Below are 20,339 nucleotides of genomic sequence, written 5' to 3' on the forward strand. Positions count from 1 at the left end.
CACACGCACACACATACACACAGACACACACACAAACACACACATACACACATATATATATAAATATATATATATATATGTATATATCATAATAAAGCTAAGTTAATCGACGTTTGTTTCCACAAGCCCATTTTCCTATATATTTTAATCGCAAAAATACATGCTAAAATAATCTAAATACTTAAAATTGAGTTATATAAAGAAAATACGATTGAAATTCCTCCAATTAGCTAGGATTTGCAACTATTCAAATAACAGTTGCTTTATTGCGTTTATATCTATCGGTTTAACCCATTTTATGCTTGATATATGACCTTCTTGATTTCATTTTATATTTTACAGTGTCTAATTCCATATATCTGTTCGCCTCGCCTCCCATCCGTATATATATATATATATATATATATATATGTGTGTGTGTGTGTATATATATATATATATATATATATATATATATATATATATATAAACCATAGTTATTATTTATACCAACAGACAGTGTTTGATGCTTACGAAATCATTCGTAAAGGGGAAGCCACGGAACCACCTTTTTCTCTATTTGCTCTACTTTATATATATGTATATATATATATCTATATATATATATGTATATATATATAAATGTGTGTGTATATATGTGTGTATATATATATGTGTGCGTATATATATGTGTATATATGTATATATATGGGTATATATATGTGTGTGTATATATGTATGTGTATATGTATGTGTATATAATGTGTATAGTTATATAAAATTGGTTGATAGATTCCAACGAGAGAAAGATTTATATTCAAATAAGAAAGGTCACCAAAAATTGTTATGTATTTTTTAGCATTATTTTATTATTCCGTGTTTTGATTTTTCATTCAAAAAGGTATCATATTTAGATCATTGTCACAATGTTTTTAAATCTCTGAAATATATATATATATATACCGTTTAACGGAAAATTGTCTGATGAAATCCCAGTTGACAATGGTGTAAAACAAGGTGATATTCCTGCCCCTACTCTTTTCTCTATATATTTTTCTGCTCTACTTGCTCATGCGTTTCGAGATTGCGATAGAGATGTCATGTTAAAGTTTCGAACCGCAGGTCGTATTTTTAATCTGAGGAGATTTAATGCCAGAACCAAGCTGCATCATGTCTTCGTCAAGGAGTTACTGTGTGCAGACGATGCTGTTTTTTGTCGCACACTGAGACTGATATGCAGCATATAATGGATAGCTTTGCTGACTCCTGCACTGCCTTTGATCTGAGGATCAGTCTGTCTAAAACAAAGGTGATGTTCACTCCTGCATCGGGCCAGCGATACGTGGAGCTAAACATCATGGTCTGTGGTGCTAGACTGGGAGTAGTTGATTCATTTGTGTACCTTGGTAGTTCTCTGTCGAGGAATGGCTGTCTCGACACTGAAATCCACAGGCGAATTCAGAAGGCATCTGTAGCTTTTGGAAGGTTGGAAAAGAGAGTGTGGTCTAATTGTGGCATCACAGAAAAGACTAAGATCTGCATTTACAAGACCTGTGTGCTAACCACACTGTTGTATTTATCGGAGACATAGACATTGCCTCAAAGGCACATTAAATGGCTTGAACGATTTCACCAAAAATGCTTGAGACGTATCTTAAACATCGTGGCAAGCACAAGTACACGATACTGAAGTCCTTGTGAGAGCAGCTTGCTCTAGTGTTGAGACCCTTGTAATCAGATCTTACATACGTTGGGTGGGCCACTTGGTTCGAATGAAAGATTGTAGCCTGCCGAAACAAATTTTTTACGGGGAGCTGGAAAACGGCAAGCTCCCTCAACACAATCCTAGGAAGAGGTTCAGGGACTCTACAAAGAATAATTAGAAAGTCTTACAAATCGACATCGACATGGGAAGAACTTACTCTGCAAAGGCCGAAGTGGCGAAAGCTTGTACGTGAAAGTTGTGATGCCCTAGAGAAAAGAAAGCAGGCTCACAGCACTCTGAAGCGAGAGCTTTGCAAATGTTTAATTGACGGTCTTTACCAGGACACACAGAGCTGGAAATGCGACACTTGTGAACGAGTACTTTTGTCAACCACGTCAACCACCTTACATCGCATAAAACTCCTATTCAGGTAAACTTCGCCTCTATTAATCCGAACCAAACGATCTGTTTAACATGCAGCAAAGTTTGCAAGTCTATTGCTGGTTTGAGAAAACATGTGATTGTTCATAGGAATACCCTTCAACCTCCAGAGGAAGTCAACTCGATGGAAATTGCTCAATTTGTATGTCACATCTGCTTCAAGATGTGAAAACCTGCGGCGAGAGTGCAGAGTCATCTGAGATGGCATGGACGACAAGATTAGAAGAACTCAATGTGACGGCGATCATCTGAAAAGATGCAACAATCATCATATATATATATATATATATATATATATATATATATATATATATATATATATATATATATATATAGTGCCACGCAAAAGTATTGGATACATTACATTTTTCTTCATAACTTTAATTAGGGTTCAAGATTTTACCTAAAATTTGGTCAGTATATTCCTATTACTATTCTAACTAATATTTGGGGTAGTTATTACAAAATTAAGGATTAGAAAGTTTATATTAAACGAAAAACATAAATCAACTAACGCAAAAGTATTGGATACATTGATTTAATATTTGGTTGCATAGACTTTATTGCGTCCAACAGCTTCCAATCGCTTTCTATAGTTGCACACACGGTTTTTGCAAAGATATGTATTTTTCGCCATTCTTCTTTGCAGAACTGTTCTAGTTGTTGAATATTTTGTGGATTCCTCTTGTGAGCATTGATCTTCAATATTTTCCAAAAATTTCTAATTGGGTTGAGGTCTGGAGACTGACTGGGCCAAATAAGAACGTCAATTCCGTTATTTCTAAGTCATTCTTTGGTTAGTTTGGCAGTATGCTTGGGATCATTGTCCTGCTGAAACATTGAATTGCTATTATGTCCCAACAAATCAGCAGATTTACTAACATGAAAATAAATATTTTGTGTCTATTCATTTTAATATGATACCTTTCAAGAAAATAGTTATAGCTCTAGTATCGAACTATTGAGCGATCTAAAAGAACGTAATGTTATTTATTTAGTTGTAATTACTATCGCAAGTAGTTAAATTATATATAAACATATATGCTGTATATATATATATATGTATATATATATACATATATATATATACAGCATATACAGTTATGATATATATATATATATATATATATATATATATATATATATATATATATATATATATATATATATATATATCACCAAATGGTTTTCTTTAAATTTATCTCTTTTTGGACACAGTATATATACAGATACATAACTAGCACATACACACAAACTCTCTCTCTCTCTTTTTACACACACACACACACACACACACACACACACACACACACACACACACACACACACACACACACACATATATATATATTCAGGGTGACACAAAAAATGGGCTTCGTGTACACTTTATGTGATATCTCCGTTGTTTATTCACCGATTTCCCTTATTTTACAGGACATAGCAGAATCAACGCCCGTGAGTACACCAAGACCTCAGTGGGAGCTGGGGCAAAGAATACACTGTGTTAAATTTTACTACAAGACAGGCTCGTTTAAGAAAACCCAGGACAGTTTCATGCGTCCGTTCGAATGTGAAAAGTCTCCACCCAAAAGCAGAATTCAGAACTGGATGGACCACTTCGAGAAGTATGGGACTATGGAGAACCTCAACGCTGCCAGAGAGAATCGTCCAAGCAACTTGCAGGAGAGTGCTGGTGAACGATATCAGAGCTTACCCATACAGAATACAGACGCTGCAGACCCTTACAGCCACAGACAAGAAGCAGAGGAGGACTATGGCAGTCAAGATGCTCGAGAAGATCGAGGACACACCAAGTTTCCTTAACATCATTTGGATCTCAGATAAAACCCACTTCCATCTTGATCGAAAGGCGAACTCCAAGACAAATGTCTTCTGGGAGTCCTCCAGACCCAATGAAGTAGCCACCAAGCCCCTCCACTCTCATCAGTGCATGATGTGGGCTGCAATTTCGGCCAGAGGCATCATCGAACCAATCTTCATTGAAGAATTTGTCGCAGCAGTGACAGTCACCAAGGAGCGGTATGTGGAGGTCCTCAAAACCTTCAAGAGTGAGCTCCAAGCCATCTACCCGTCGCTCATGAGCAAGTCCTGGTTCCAGCAGGTCGGCGCAAGTTCTCACACCTCAAACCTGGCCCAAGATTGGCTGAAAGAAAACTTCGGAGGCCGAGTAATCAGTCTCAAAACTGATTTTGAGTGGGCACACCATAGCCCGGACCTAAGCCCCCCCCCCGATTTTTTTCTTTGGAGCTATCTTAAGGACAGAGTCTACGCAAGGAAACCCAGAACCATCACGGAACTCAAGGAAGCCATCAGGCAGGACATGAGAGCCATTACCAATTCGGTCTCTAGGAACGCCATGGACAACTTCGTGCTGCACCTCAAGAAATGCACGGAGCTAAATGGAGGCCATTTAGAACATAACTGTAGAACGGAGAAAAAAGGCCAAAGACCCTAGTGTTTTGATGTGATGTTTTGAATATAATAAACTAGTTATGACCAAAGTTTCATTTCAATTGAAAAAAACACTAAGAAACGGCACCTAATTAGAGTTGGGGCCCGTTGTTTTGGGTCACCCTGTATATATATATATATATATATATATATATTTATATATATATATATATATATATATATATATATAGTAATTTATAAAATATATATGGCGATGAAACGCCGAATATTCAGTGTAGCTTAATCGCCATATATATTTTATAAATTACTATATATATATATATATATATATAGTAATTTATAAAATATGTATGGCGATTAAGCTACACTGAATATTCGGCGTTTCATCGCCATATATATTTTATAAATTACTAACTAGCTCTACCTACGTATTGAGCACTTTTGAAGTAAATACTTAAAGTTTACGCATAAATCTATACTTTCGTATATTAATTTTATGTGAGTAAATGAAGTATTATATATATATATATATATATATATATATATATATATATATACATAATTAAATACGTATAAAATACTTTTATAAGACAAAATACAGGGAAATATTATAGAAATAAACAAATATTTAAATAAATATTTCGGCAATATACTTCATCTTCAGAATTTTATACATTATTTTTCTATTTTTTCTCCTCATTATGATGTTAAATTGAATAAAAAATAGTTAGTAAAGAATTATTTTAAAATAATGTAAGTAACGTAGACACATTATTTTAAAGTTTAAATAACGCTTCTATCACGAAAAACACAACTCTGTCCACACATACACACACACACACACACACACACACATATATATATATATATATATATATGTATACAACATTATCATGCCTAGACTTATATATAACTTAGACTTATGTTATATATATATATATATATATATATATATATAAAATGTATGTAAAACTGTCCTACTAAGCCAGGACTCTCAATGGACTAAAAAAGACCAACCTACCTCCTTCGACCTTGCGATGGGTGCTTTTGATGCAGCTGAGGCTACTGACTTAGTAGGCCTTTTCATCCTATATAATATCACAAAATTTATCCCCAACAACAACGTGGGACTTTACAGAGATGATGGCCTTATCATTGTTGAAAACGCAAGCGGCCCAAAGTGCGAAGGCATTAAAAAGAACATTATCAGGGAACTGAAGAATATGGATCTAAAGATTGAAGTAACTTCCAACTTAAAAACAGTAAATTTTCTAGATGTTACCTTTAACCTCCCTAATAATACTTATGAACCATACACTAAAAATAATACATACCCCCTATATATACACCCTATGTCCAACCACCCCAAACACATTATTAAACATATCCCTAAATCAATAGAAAAAAGGCTTAGCACAAACTCATCTAACTCCAGCATTTTTAACCTACACAAACCCTTCTTTGAAAATGCTTTAAAGGAATCTGGATATTCCAACCCTAATATTACATACTTGGACCCTAATAAACCCAACAATACAAATAGGAATAACAGATCCCGCAAAGTCCTCTGGTTTAACCCTCCCTATAATAATATGATAAAAACTAAATTAGGTAAAAAATTCTTCATGCTTCTTAATCACCACTTCCCCCCTAGTAATATTCTACATAAAATTTTTAATAAGAACACTATTAAGCTTAGCTACAGTTGCACAAATAATCTAGAAAATAAAATTAAAAAACACAACAATAAAATACTAAATAACCACAACTATAATAACAATGGTCAAAATAATTGTAACTGCCTTAACAAACCCCAATGCCCGCTCCAGCAAAATTGTCTCTCAACAAATGTGGTTTACAAAGCAACTATTGCCCCTGCTGAAGACCCACAAAACAAAAAATTTTACATTGGCCTTTCAAGCACCACGTTCAAAGACAGATTTAGAGTGCATAAATGCTCCCTAAATAACCCCAACCACCCAAATAGTACTTCATTAACTAACCACTATCTACTACTTACCCGAAACAACCTCACCCCAATTATTAGCTGGGAAATTCTTAATAGAGCTAGTACCTGTAAATCACTAAACTCCCCATGTTATTTATGCTTAACTGAAAAATTACTGATTACTAATTTTAGAGATAGAGATAAACTTCTAAATAAAAAAACTGAAACCTCACTTAATTGTAAACATTATAAATCCCACCTCTTAAGCAACTTCTCACCCTTCTAATAATAACTATAACCCACCCCTAAAATCTAACACTAACGAATTACACACACCCTATTTACAACCTAAACTATATAGTCCCCCATTCATTTTAAAAGAACCCCTCCACAGAACCCCCACCTATTTATCCCACCATATTTTAGCTACATCTCTCTTTACCAAACTCATTTTTGTAACCCCCCCCCTTTGCCTTAATCACTCCTTATGTCATTATTTAAAGGTTCTCGCCCCATAGTCTCTTATTGGCTATTTCCATAATCAGGTCTCGATTTCTATTATTTCAATTACGTACTTATCACAATTGGTATCCTTCGACTTGCCTCTCGGTCTATTATCTACTTGTTAACAACTAATCATTTACTTACCTTCTATTTTAATTAATTATTTAATTTACCATCTACATATAACATATATAATACGCTTTTCTCTTATATTTACCTCTTACTAATTCTTTCAATAATAATTATCATATATTTTTTAACACGAAGCTTATTTACATATTTTTCGTATTTGTGTTTGTACATATACTCAAGCACATGCTTCTCCCCCATTTATGTGTGTATTTTTTACATGTGTACTCATGTGTATGTATTTGTGTGTTTTTGTTATCTACTTACTATCTACATTTTATTAATAATTATATTAATTTTTATTATTTAATTAACTTACTTATATCCTTAGTTTTTTTACTTTATTAAATAAACCTATAACGTATAATTCACCTATTTACCCTTCAATTTCTCATTTCTTTCTTCCAACTTAACGCCCGACAATTCAAAAAACTATAAATAATAAATTAAAAACAAAAAATTAATTTTTTCAATTTCTCCCTGCCCAGCTAATTTATATATATATATATATGTGTATATATATGTGCACATGTATATATATATGTGTGTGTGTGTGCGTGTGTATGTGTGTGTTTGTATATGTATGTATATGTGTGTGTATGTATGTATTTATATGTGTGTATATATATGTGTGTGTGTATATGTATGTATATATATGTATTTGTGTTTGTGCGTATCTTCTATATGTGTGTATATGTATGTGTTTTTTTTTATATATATTTGTATTTGGTTACGTATCTTCTACATGTATATTTGTGTGTGTGTTTTTCTGTGTGTATGTGTGTTATTCACTTATTATAAATATCTCCCTAATAATTTTATGAATTTTATTATTTGATTAACTTACTGATATTCTTACCTATTTCTATATTAGTAAAATAAACTTGTAACTTATAATTCATTAATTTATATTTTTCTCTTTCTCTCTTTCCTTCAACTACAACGCCTGAAAATTTAAAAATTATTTATAAAATATTTTTCAATTCCCCCCCCTCCCAGCTAATTTATATTTATATGTATATATATGTATGTATATGTATATGTATATATATATGTATGTGTAAGTGTTTGCATCTAGATGTATGTGTACTTGCATATATGTTTATATGTGTATATATGCGTGTATTTTTACGTATCTGTGTATGTGTACATATATATATATGTGTTTGTATATGTATGTTTGTGTATATATGTATATGTATATATATATATATATATATATATATATATATATATATATATATATATATATATATATATATATATATATATATGTATGTGTGATCACGCATGTGCTTTTCCCCCATTTACGTATGTGCATTTGCTGTACATATTTATGTGTGTGCTTATATTTGTGTGTTACTTATTAAAAATGTTTTTTTTTTTTTTTTCTATTATTTAAGTTACTTACTTAAGCCTTCACCTATTTTATTTTATTTCACTAAAATAAACCTGTAATGTATAATTTCTACCTGCCCGGCTATTTATTTATATATATATTATATTTAATTATATACATCATTACACTATTAAAATAAACCTGTAAAGTATAATTCATTAACTTATTTTTCCTTTTCTTTTTCTTTCCATTTTATAAACAATAAATATCTTTCAATCTCTCTCCGCCCGGCTAAATTACTTTAAACCCCATTTTCAACCCGTTCCTTCACCTATTTTATTTTATTTTATTAAAATAAACCTGTAACGTATTATTTCTACCTGCCCGGCTAATTTATTTATTATATTTAATTATATATATCATCACACTATTAAAATAAACCTGTAAAGTATAATTCATTAACTTATTTTCCTTTTCTTTTTCTTTCCATTTTATAAACAATAAATATCTTTCAATCTCTCTCCGCCCGGCTAAATTACTTTAAACCCCATTTTCAACCCGTTCCTTCACTAACATTAACTTTCCAACCTGTTGCCATGGTGATCCTTTAAATTAACTGTTACTTATGCCGTTATCAACAAAAGTAGCGTCTTTTAAGTTTAAACTGTTAAAAAACACGTATATAAGAATTTACACATAATTAATATTTAATTATAAACCCCTCTCTTTTTTTTAATACACTCCTACTACTTTAAACTCCAACGTCCTCTCCCCACCACTCCCCCTTCTTTTCTAACTCCCCTTTATCTACGATCTTTCCATTTTTATTTGACTTTATAACTTAGTCCATCTATGAATTCTGATGATGCTAGTTGGATTTTTCCTCTCTTTGAGGATTTTCCTCTAGTTGAAACAATTTGTAAACTCATTCTGGACTCACAGTAATAAATTTCCTATATATATATATATATATATATATATAACATTATCCTGTCTAGAATTCAAAATAGACTCAATATCCTAGTAGGGGATGTAATTTTCTCTTCTCTGCAACCTCTTTCCCACAGAAAACGACGTTGCGAGTCTGCCCCTACTTTATCGTTATTTTCATGGCAAGTGCTTGTCCGAGCTCCAATCTATGATTCCCCTTGCCAAACTTTCACGAAAAATATTCGTCTGGCTGGAACCACTCAATAATTTCCCTTAATTTCTATCTGTGTCTAAACCTAAATGTAGATTCTATGAACAGATCTTCTTTCTAAGAACTCCACGCCTGTGGAATTCCGTTTCCCTACTTTTTGACTGATTACAATATGGTCGTCTTCAAGTCCAACATAAATCAGTTCTTCCTGAGCCGTCCTCTTAAGTAAGCCAATTTATCAAATTTCCACTGCTAACGATTACTAGGATATGATCCCATTGACTACTGTCCACTAATTAACCCTTATCTTCGAGTTTTATGCGGACCTTGATAAGTGGTGACTCCTTTGTAATATATATATATATATATATATATATATATATATATATATATATATATATATATATATCCCAAACTAATATAGAATCTATTATTTAATTGGAATTCATGAGATGATTATTATTTATTAATTTTTATTTATTGCAGACTATTATCCTCATCTTTTCTTAGTTGTTTCACAACGTTTCGACCGACTATTCCTCTGGCCTTCGTCAGGTGGTAACCGCGACGGCATTGGAACTCTAAATCTCCTGACTGCATCCACTGCGATTACTGCCTTCCGGAGTTGTTGTCGTCTCACCACGTTTTGGCCAAGTAAGCCTCAGACCGACTTTGGGTAGGATAAATGTTCCTGTCCTTCTCTTCTGTATCGTTAGGTCTGCGGAAAGTGATTAACCGGGCTTCAATCCACAAACACCTGTCATAAACTATCAAATCATTATTTTCCTCTCATAATATTCATCATTGTTCAACTTCCAATCGATCCATGCCTTTAAACTTTATCATCGAGTAGCTTTTGGCCTTGATAAGTGATTATGCATTAGTATTAAACGACTTGTACGAATTTATCATTCTGAGTGAAGTGTTTGTTTAATTCATCTAGGATTATAAAATGGTCACCCATCTAAATATTTTCCGAACTCAACATCAACGGTAAACGATTTCGAATTGAACATTTTGATCGATGTATTGTAATTGCTATGACTCATATATCATGCATTGCACGAGACGAACTCGGTTGGTCTCTAAAATTAAGAAATAGCGAAGACATGTAGATTCAGACTAGCGTAATCTGATGTGCATTCCCTTAATTAATCAATACGCCCACACACGCACACAATTGAATATATATATAAATATATATATATATATATATATATATATATATATATATATATGTACATTAAAAAAAATTTCTCATCATTTTGAGTATCTTACTGACTGCCAGCTATCTCATACATTCCAACCGAGACATCTTTTTAAAGTTCTAACCGCCCCTCTAAGTACAATTGTTTGAATCTCTCTTGCACTTGGTTCATCGAATATATTTGCTAAGTAATTTTTCAAATCCTTATTCAGTCCAGATGCTCCCATAATTACTAGAATGAAGATCTTTTTTTTTAACACAGGAATCAAGCCCCGAAGGCCACTCGAGGATAGGGGTTAATGAGTATACAATAATCAATGGTGATTATAGTGTTTTTAACATAGGTAGTGGGACTTTTGTAACTTGGATTACATAGAAGAACGGCTCATCAAGAACTTGTTTACATTGGACTTGAAGACAATCAGATTGTAGTCAGCTGGGAATCAGGCCAACGGAAGAGAGTTCCACAGGTGTGCAGTTCTAAGAAAGAAGCTCCGCTCATGCAATCTACATTTAGGTTTAGGCACAGATAAAGAGTATGGGAAACTATTGGTAGTGGTTCTGGCTAGACGAGTGTTTTTCGTGAAAGTTTGGCGAGGGAGAACCATAGATTGAAGTTCAGAGGAGCATCTGCCATGGAAATAACGATAAAGCAGAGACAGGTTCGCAACGTCTCTTCTGTGGGAAAGAGGTTGCAGGGAAAAGAAAAGGCCATCCCTCACTAGGCTACGAAGTCTATTTTGAAGTCTCTCAAGACAGGTTAAGATGCTTCTAGCAGCTCCTGCCCAGAGATGGCAACAGTAATCCATCATTGGCCGTACCTGGTAGAGAATTGCATCAGAGAGAATATGGTGAAGAAAAAGGGATTACATGTGAATGGGTAGTCTGGTGAAAGGTAAATTATCCAATGACTGTAAAATCCAAAAATATAAATCCAAGAAAGTTTCATTTAACTTTATATTTTGGGATTTTACCGTCATTGGATAATTTACCTTTCACCAGACTATCCATTCACATGTAATCACCTTTTTCTTCACCATATTCCCCCTGCTTCACTTTTTGTTATCAAGTAAGATCTTTGACTTACTTGCAGTTTCATCAAATACTTTTGCATGCAAAATCCGATCCCGCATTTTGCTAATTCTTACCCTCTGATGAGAAGGAAAGTATTTCTTCGAAACTCCGCGGATTAAGGACTATCCACTTATTAAGTGTTGCCTTTTCAGATTAAATATGTTTTTAACTCTTTTTTAAAGTGTTTTTTAACATGCTTTATTAACTGTTTGCTCTTATATATATATATATATATATATATATATATATATATATATATATAAAGCTGAATATCTGTGCGTGTATGTATGTGTGTGTGTGTGGTCACGAATAGGCTCCTATATGGTTGACTAGTTTAAAAAACTGATTACGTATAATTATAGAAGATGTACCGAGACACAGGAATGGGTATGTTTGATCTGGCAGAACGGTGGTTCATCAAAATTGTGGGGTCTGCGTCCGCGCATGGTTCACAAAGTATGGAAATAAAAAATTAAAAAATTAAAAAAAAAGGTTTACAAGTGTTTTTGATATAGATGTACATAAGAATACTTTGATAAGTATGTTTGGACTTAAATAGGGATGATATAATAAAATTGTGGGGGCTGCGTTCGCGCCTGGCCTCCACAGAATGGAAATCGGCACAAACTTTAATAAAGACTTTTCATATCTATCTGCGTAAGTATGCTTTGATAATTATGTTTCAGTTTGAAGAAATATGGTATAATAAAATTATGGGGTGTTCGTTCGCGCCTGACCTCCATAGAATGGAAATATGTCACAAAGTTTAGCAAGGTTTTTTAATATAGATCCACAGAATATTGTGATAAGTGTTTCAGTATGAACAGATATGGTATAATAAATTATGGAGTTCATCTATTTTATTTTTATTTTCATCATAGTTTGCTTTGGTTTTGATACCCCCAAATTCGAAGCTATCTCTTTACAACCCTTCCTTTTCATAACCTATCATACTTCCATGAATCAAAGTCCATTTTCTGTAGGCTGTTTTTGAACCCAGTCAACGACGGGTACTTTTACTAGTATATATATATATATATATATATATATATATATATATATATATATATGTGTGTGTGAAGAGAGAAAGGGAGAAAGAGCATATATATATATATGTATGTATATATATATATATATATAAAGAGAGAAAGTGAGAAAGAGCATATATATATATATATATATATATATATATATTTTTTTTTTATTATAATAATTAAATAATTAGAGAGAGAGAGAGAGAGAGACATATAGATATGGATATCATTCAAACACTAACGTATGAATATATGGTTAAGTGGAACTGATTTAAAGCTTCACTCATTTTTCGATCAAATTTCAAACAATTATTACAGTTTTTAGATCACCTTCTCAACTATATTGTGAAAAAAATTCAATTTTCGTTCAGTAAAAGTTATGATGAATTTACTGGTGTTCAAAATCGTAAAAAAAAATGTAAGGAGGTGAGCGACGTTTCCATAGCAACCACATCGCTTTAGCGACTACTGTTGATACTAATTCACCATTCTCACGAAAAGAGAAGTAACAAGTGAAACAGAGAGAATGAAAGAATGAAATGGGGATAATTGGGGGATTTTATTGAAAGCAGACGAGTACCCATATATGCATGTTATATTGATGGAGAGCAAAAAAATAAAACTGAAATCAAGCAATGAACAAGAGAATTTACTGGAAGCCTGAACAAATCATGGATTACAATAGAAAAATGCGAGCATGAAAAATAATATGGTTAAGCTTAAACATGGAAAAGTAAAGGACTAGTATTCTAGTAAAAATCTAATAAGTTAAAATATGACAGCATTAAGAATTTTTAAAAATTCAATTTATAACATGATATAATCAATTCTTAATGCTGCAATATTTTAAGTTATAAATTTATTAGATTTTTTACTAGAATATCTTGTCCTTTTCCAGTTTAACAACTAGTCCTTTACTTTTCTATGTTTAAGCTTAACCATTTTAATTTTCATGCTCGCATTTTTCTATTGTAATATATATATATATATATATATATATATATATATATATATATATATATATATATTGTTTAAAATAGAATTATTCACTGCATAATTATATGCTGTATGTTTTAAACAATACATATGCCGCTGCCCATTTGGGGGTACCAAATTGGCCAAAGGGAAAGTTATTCCTAACCTCGCATTTAGGTAAAAATGCACTTTCGTATAAATAATTGAATTTATTCAAAAATGATCGCAAACAAAAACAAATAAATAACATCTAGATATATAGGCATAGATATGTAGATAATATTTAATTATTATTTACATACATATACGTTTCATCTTTGCGGAATGGTCAATGTAGAAATAGCTGTTCAAACCAGTCGCAGGATTCAAATCCCGGAACAAAAGTCACATTAAGTAATTGCCGAAATAAGAACACTGGGTATACCAACCTAAACCAAAGAAATCACTCACCACGTCAAGAAAATACCCGCCCCCCAAACTATGTCGTATTCAATCAAACCTGCTTAAATAGCATGTGTCTGCCTGTCCGCCTTTCTATCTGTGCGTATATATTTAACCGATAAACTCTTCACATAAAACTGAAATTAACAGGAAATAGTAATTATACACTAAGGATGGTTGACACAAGTAAAATATTTGTTTGAATGTGTTAATTTCTTGTCTTCTTCTACACTTAAAATAAACACAAATTCGAAACACATTTGTCTGTAAGTATAAAAATAATATTTATTTTAAATATTATCGATATAAGGCCCCTTAAAAATTAGTCCTCTTTAGGGAATTAAGAATGAGCTATAACATACTGGAAAGTCTTACTAGTATACCCGTATTTTAAAATTTTGGTGAGCGGTCATCTTCCTCTCAGTACAGACCAATAAGTCTCCTATGCGTCATAAGTAAGTTACTGGAGTCTGTGTTACTTAGAGAAGTAATCAACCACCTCAGCAAAAATATGCAATATGGTTGCTGTTCTGCTATATATACAGCAGATGTGCTTACAGTTGTATCTCATAGGATTAGCAAATCTCTCGACGAAGGCTTCCTTTCTTGGGCAATTGCTCTTGACATATCAAAGGCCTTTGATAAGATATGGCATAAGTTCACAGTGTTAATGCTGGAGTCCCTCAGGGGTCCATCCTGGTCCAACTCTCTTCCTGATATACATAAATAATCTCTCAAATCACATCCTAAGATGATTCGTAGACACCTATATTGATGACACTACAATCTATGGCTACACTTCATCACTTCTTGATCACGTTGTGCAATGGGGAAAAAGGTGACTGGTTAATTTAAATGCATCTAATACCAAGCTTCTATCTTTACATCGACGCTCTGGCATCAATTGAAACGAATGGCTCTCGTCATATGAAGGCTTCATATTTAGACAAGCTTCTGGGTTTGATTTTTACTCCGAGGATTGAGTACTGTTCCCACATCTGGGTAGTAGGTGCTAGAAGTACTTTATCCTGTCTTGCTAGAGTCCAAAATAGACTTCATAGTAGGGGATGCCATTTTCTATTTCATGTAACCTCTTTCCCACAGAAGAGACGTTGCAAATCTGTCCTTATTTATCATTATTTTCATGGCAAACTCTTGTCCGAGCTCCAATCTATGCTCCCCCCTTGCCAAACTTTCACGAAAATCATTCGTCTGAAACCACTATTAATCATTTCCCCTACTTTTTATTTGTGCTTAAACATAAACGTAGAATCCACGAACAAAGTTTATTTCTTAGAATGTGGAATTTTCTTCCATTATCTCATTTGATGCATTAGATGGTTCATTCTTTCTTCTGTGTTAGTGAGTTTGTATCTGGCTTAGCATTTTTTAGTACATTGTTTAGAGAGATCATGTCTATAATGAAAAGTAATGATGATAGGGACTCGTCTTGGAATATCCCTCTTTGTATTTTATGTTCAGTTAAATATTGTCAATCAGGTGTCAGTACAAGTCTCCATGTTCTTATTGCATTTTCTATCAAATTAGCTGGTATTTTGTACATTCTCAGGCATTCTATTATTCATGCTGTTGGATCCTATCATGTGCTTTCTTATAATGTATCCATGTCAGTATAGTCTGCCCATGTCATAGATAAGTTTTTTTTTCTATTTTAACCTCCTTCAGAATCGTTTATATCCGTGTATAATAGAGTATGTCGTCATCTTTTTCCTTCTGGAATCCTCTCTGTTCCTGAGTGGTGTTGTAAGTATTTTTCCACATTGTAGGTAAACATGCTATTGGCCGGTAATTACTGGCGAGGTTTCCTTCTTCCCGGTCTTTTTGCACCAGTGTGGTTTTACCTTTGGTCATCCATTTTGTTTACGTCTGCTTCATAAAGACATTTTTCAGGTTATGTATTCATCTTTCATTAAAACCTTTACATGATCTGGTGCTCTCCAGTTTGCCGTTTTTCCGGAGAGTTTCCTCGAGGGTTTCTTCTTTGCTGTAACTCTTCCTTAATATCTTTCAGCCATCCGGCATCTCTATTATAATCCTGTCGATCTTTCCATATCTAACTCCAGTAGAGTTTTGTTTTTGTTGGGGCTGGCTGTTCTGTTTATGTTTTTCCTCCGTTCACATTCTGATAAAATTGGCTTTCATTGTTTTCAAAGGTCCTGTTTTGCTTGCACTATTCAAATTTGTATCGGTGTCATCTTAATCTCGGTTCTTCTGCTGCAATGTTTTGCTTCAATTCTTTGTTTCTTATTGAGCCTTTCCCCGCTGGTCACATTTCTACTTTTCCATCCTCTCGTAGTCATTTTCGTTTTGTTTCTAGCGTTGACTTCTTTTTTAAGTTTGTTGGTCAGGTTTTGTTGGTCCTTTTTCTTTCTCTATCCTTCTTCTATTTTAAGCTTCATAAATTACTGTCTTGGCACCTATTATTATTATTATTATTATTATTATTATTATTGCATTTAATTACTTGTATTTCTGGTGCATCTCCCTCTCACTTTACTATCTATTCGACGTATAATTTATCACTATGTATATTGCGTTTCATAAATCATTTATGATCTTTTAAAAATGGTTTTGTATCCCGACTGACAGTACAGAAGTCCTAACTCGTTGGAAACACTTTAAGCGACTGCTCTATCATCAGTTGTATATCGAGATGGTTGTAGTGCCATGTCACGCATGGAAAGAGACATTGCACTCATCTTCAGCGGGCATTTCCGAGGCCACATTCCTGTGGACGAAGAGGTGGCTGATGGTCTGTTTTTGTTGCATGATGGTGGCAATGCACATGCCCATTGCCTAGTTTCCCTCACCCTAAACTACAACTATGGAAATGACAGCTTAATCTAAAATAACGATCAAACCAGACACACAATTGAAAAATGCTTCTCGTCTTCTCTTGAGACTCGCATTTACAAATATCTATCGACTTAGGACTAATTCAGACAAGGCAGAATCATTTTTCCTGGCAAATTCCCCGGATATCTCAGCGCTAAGTGAAACTAATTTGCACTCCTCCATCCCTTCTAACCACTTTAACATGTTCACGGGGAACATGAGTTGAAACAGATATATTGAATGAATTGCCAACGCTACAAAGAAGGTGGGCTCTCTCTACAGTGCTAGAAAGCTACTTACGCCTGAGAGTATCCCGTATCTTTACAAGGTCACCATTCGATTATGTATGGAGTATTGCTGCCACATTTGAGCTGGTGCATCTGCTACCAGTCTCATCCTCTTAGGTAGGGTTAAAAAAAGTCTAATAGGTTCTGCACTATCAGCTAGGCTTCAACCGCTGTCCCATCGAGTAAATGTTGCATCCAACTGCCTGTTTTGCAAATACTTTAATGGTAGATGCTCCGATGAACTTCAAGCACTAGTACCACCTCGACGAAAATACCCCCGACAACCCCGACAATCAGCGAAGTCCCACTCCTACACAGTAGAAATCCCTAAATGTAAGAAAACCTTCTACTATAATAGTTTCTTCCCTGGAACTGCTAGACTTTGGAATTCCCTTCTGGGTTCCTGTTTCCCCGACTGTACTGACATGCAGAAGTTCAAGTGTAATATAAACAGACATCTTGCTGCTTAGCTTCCCACATAATACTCCTACAACTTATGTCCCAGATAGTAGCCGCTTACATCAAAATGGCACTGTGCCTTGTTTGGGGTGAAAATGCAAAAAGAAAAAAAAAAAAACAACAAAAAAGTAACTATTAATTCGGACTTCCAATAAATTATTTTCAGACAATTTATTATACAGACAATAACTAAACTATCTAAAATATCTACTGAAATAATGTCAGCGCAATGACTATTATGTGTAGCAGCAGGGTAGATTAATGTTTCAAACCATTATAATGTAACGAGGACTAACCCGTTCATTTTTCATTTTTAATGTCATTTGATCAAATTAATTACATTTGCTTTAATTATTAGGTTTTGTCTAGTCTATTCCATGGAAAATATTCGACTAGGCTCTAATCCCTGGTTTATTCTTTCAAGACATTCATAATCAGAATCCATCTTCTATAATAATCGAAAACTCTTTCTCTCTTCCTTCGTGTGTCTGGCGTCAGGGAGAATTTCCATGAAAAGGTTTTCTTTAAGAACGTCACGTTTGAGGAACATGTTATTACGAAACTGCTTCATGCTGGACCCTCTTCAAAACGACTATCATCAAGGACTTGTTATGAATTGTCTCATACAAAATCAAAGTGGCCAGGAATTTTCGAAGTGATCGATTATTGGCAATGATTTGTGTGAGTACATTTACCAAGGAGCTGAACTCGATATGAAACATGCGAAACCTATCGTAATACCAATACTTGTTGGAGTACTAGGAAGATTTTCGAAAAAATAAACTTTGTATAAAGTTTAGATATAATTATAATCAACCAGAAGAATGACACCATATAAGCAAGGATAAAATAATAATAAAAATAAAATAAATTAATAAAATTTCCCGAGTATGAACACCAATTTTCATAGGAAGGTGATACTAACGAATTAGTAAACAAAACCAGAACTATAGCTGAAACATATTAAGATGAATTCAAAGGAAATAAGAACTAAGAATTTAAGAGAACATGGAACGCCCGAGGAGAAACAGAGTCATATAGACCTCAATTGGATAAGAAAAGGACGAATGATAGAAGTTAAATAAGAAATAAATTGAAAAAGAAAAGGAGGAATGAAAAGACGATGAAGAAAAGAAAAGAAAAGAAAAGATAAGAAAAGAAAAGAAAAGAAAAGATAAGAAAAGAAAAGAAAAGAAAAGATAAGAAAAGAAAAGAAAAGAACAGAAAAGAAAAGATAACAAAAGAAAAGAAAAGAAAAGAAAAGATAAGAAAAGAAAAGAAAAGAAAAGATAAGAAAAGAAAAGAAAAGAGACGATAAACAACTAAAAAAAATGAGGAGACGGGAATAAAATATTGAGAAAAGAAGAAAAAATAAGACGGAACGATACTGAGAAGAATATGAAGAAGAAAGAGGAAACAGAAGCAAGAAAAAAAAGGAGGAAAGGGTATCAGCAAAAGAATAAATGGATGTAGGAGTAAAGAATGGGGAGAAACAAGAACAAAAGATGAAGAATTAAAAGAATGAGAAAAGAAAGAAAACAGAAGGAAAGAAAGAAGAAATATGCCTAAACGTAATCCATACATACAACTTTACTGATATGTTTTTTTGTATTTAGTCAAAGATTTCTGTCTAAAATCGATCAAAGCATAAGTTTTATTCATTTTGGCCATTACGACTCGCATTATGGCTGTTCTTTGAAGATAACTTTGCTTGTCAAGTTTTATTGCTAATTTATTTATTTGTCTGCCGAGAAAGTTAATAAGTGGATTCTTCTTTTGACCAATATCTAACTGCACTCACTTTAAACAATTTTTACTTGCATGTTGAATCAAATAAATATTAATCACAAAAGTTACAAGTCAAATTGGCAAAAAATAACATCGCCATTAAAATGGATTTCTGGTTAGGTGCGTTTACGCATCGTCGCTCAGTCAATAACGTTTTTAGTCTTAAATAGAGTTTTCGTCCCTCGTGGGGGATAAGTGTTTTTCCTTAATAGTTCGCAGATTTGAATTAATAAATTAGATTAAATATACACATAATATATACTTATAAATATTACTCGACGTTTTACCCTTTAAAAACAGGTAAAATTTATAGCTCGTTGACTTAAAATCGACTTTATGTAAAATTTATGGTTGAATATGGTTACATTTGTAATCATTTTTGCATTAAAGATTACTCCCTACTAATCCCTAATTGTTCATCGAACGAATATTATGATACTTAGTTCGCTGCACCTTAACTAAGATCTATTAAAAAATTCAGCCAGATTGACCCAGTAGTTTCCAAGAAAATAAGTGGAATGGATATTCTACTAATTTCTACTAATCGCTATTAATCCTTAGCTGTGCATCGCGTTTGAAGCATCTTATCATACCAAATG

This window comes from Euprymna scolopes, chromosome 16, assembly GCF_053919585.1.
Source record: "Euprymna scolopes isolate OS-2025 chromosome 16, ASM5391958v1, whole genome shotgun sequence".
Taxonomy (NCBI): Eukaryota; Metazoa; Mollusca; class Cephalopoda; order Sepiida; family Sepiolidae; genus Euprymna; species Euprymna scolopes.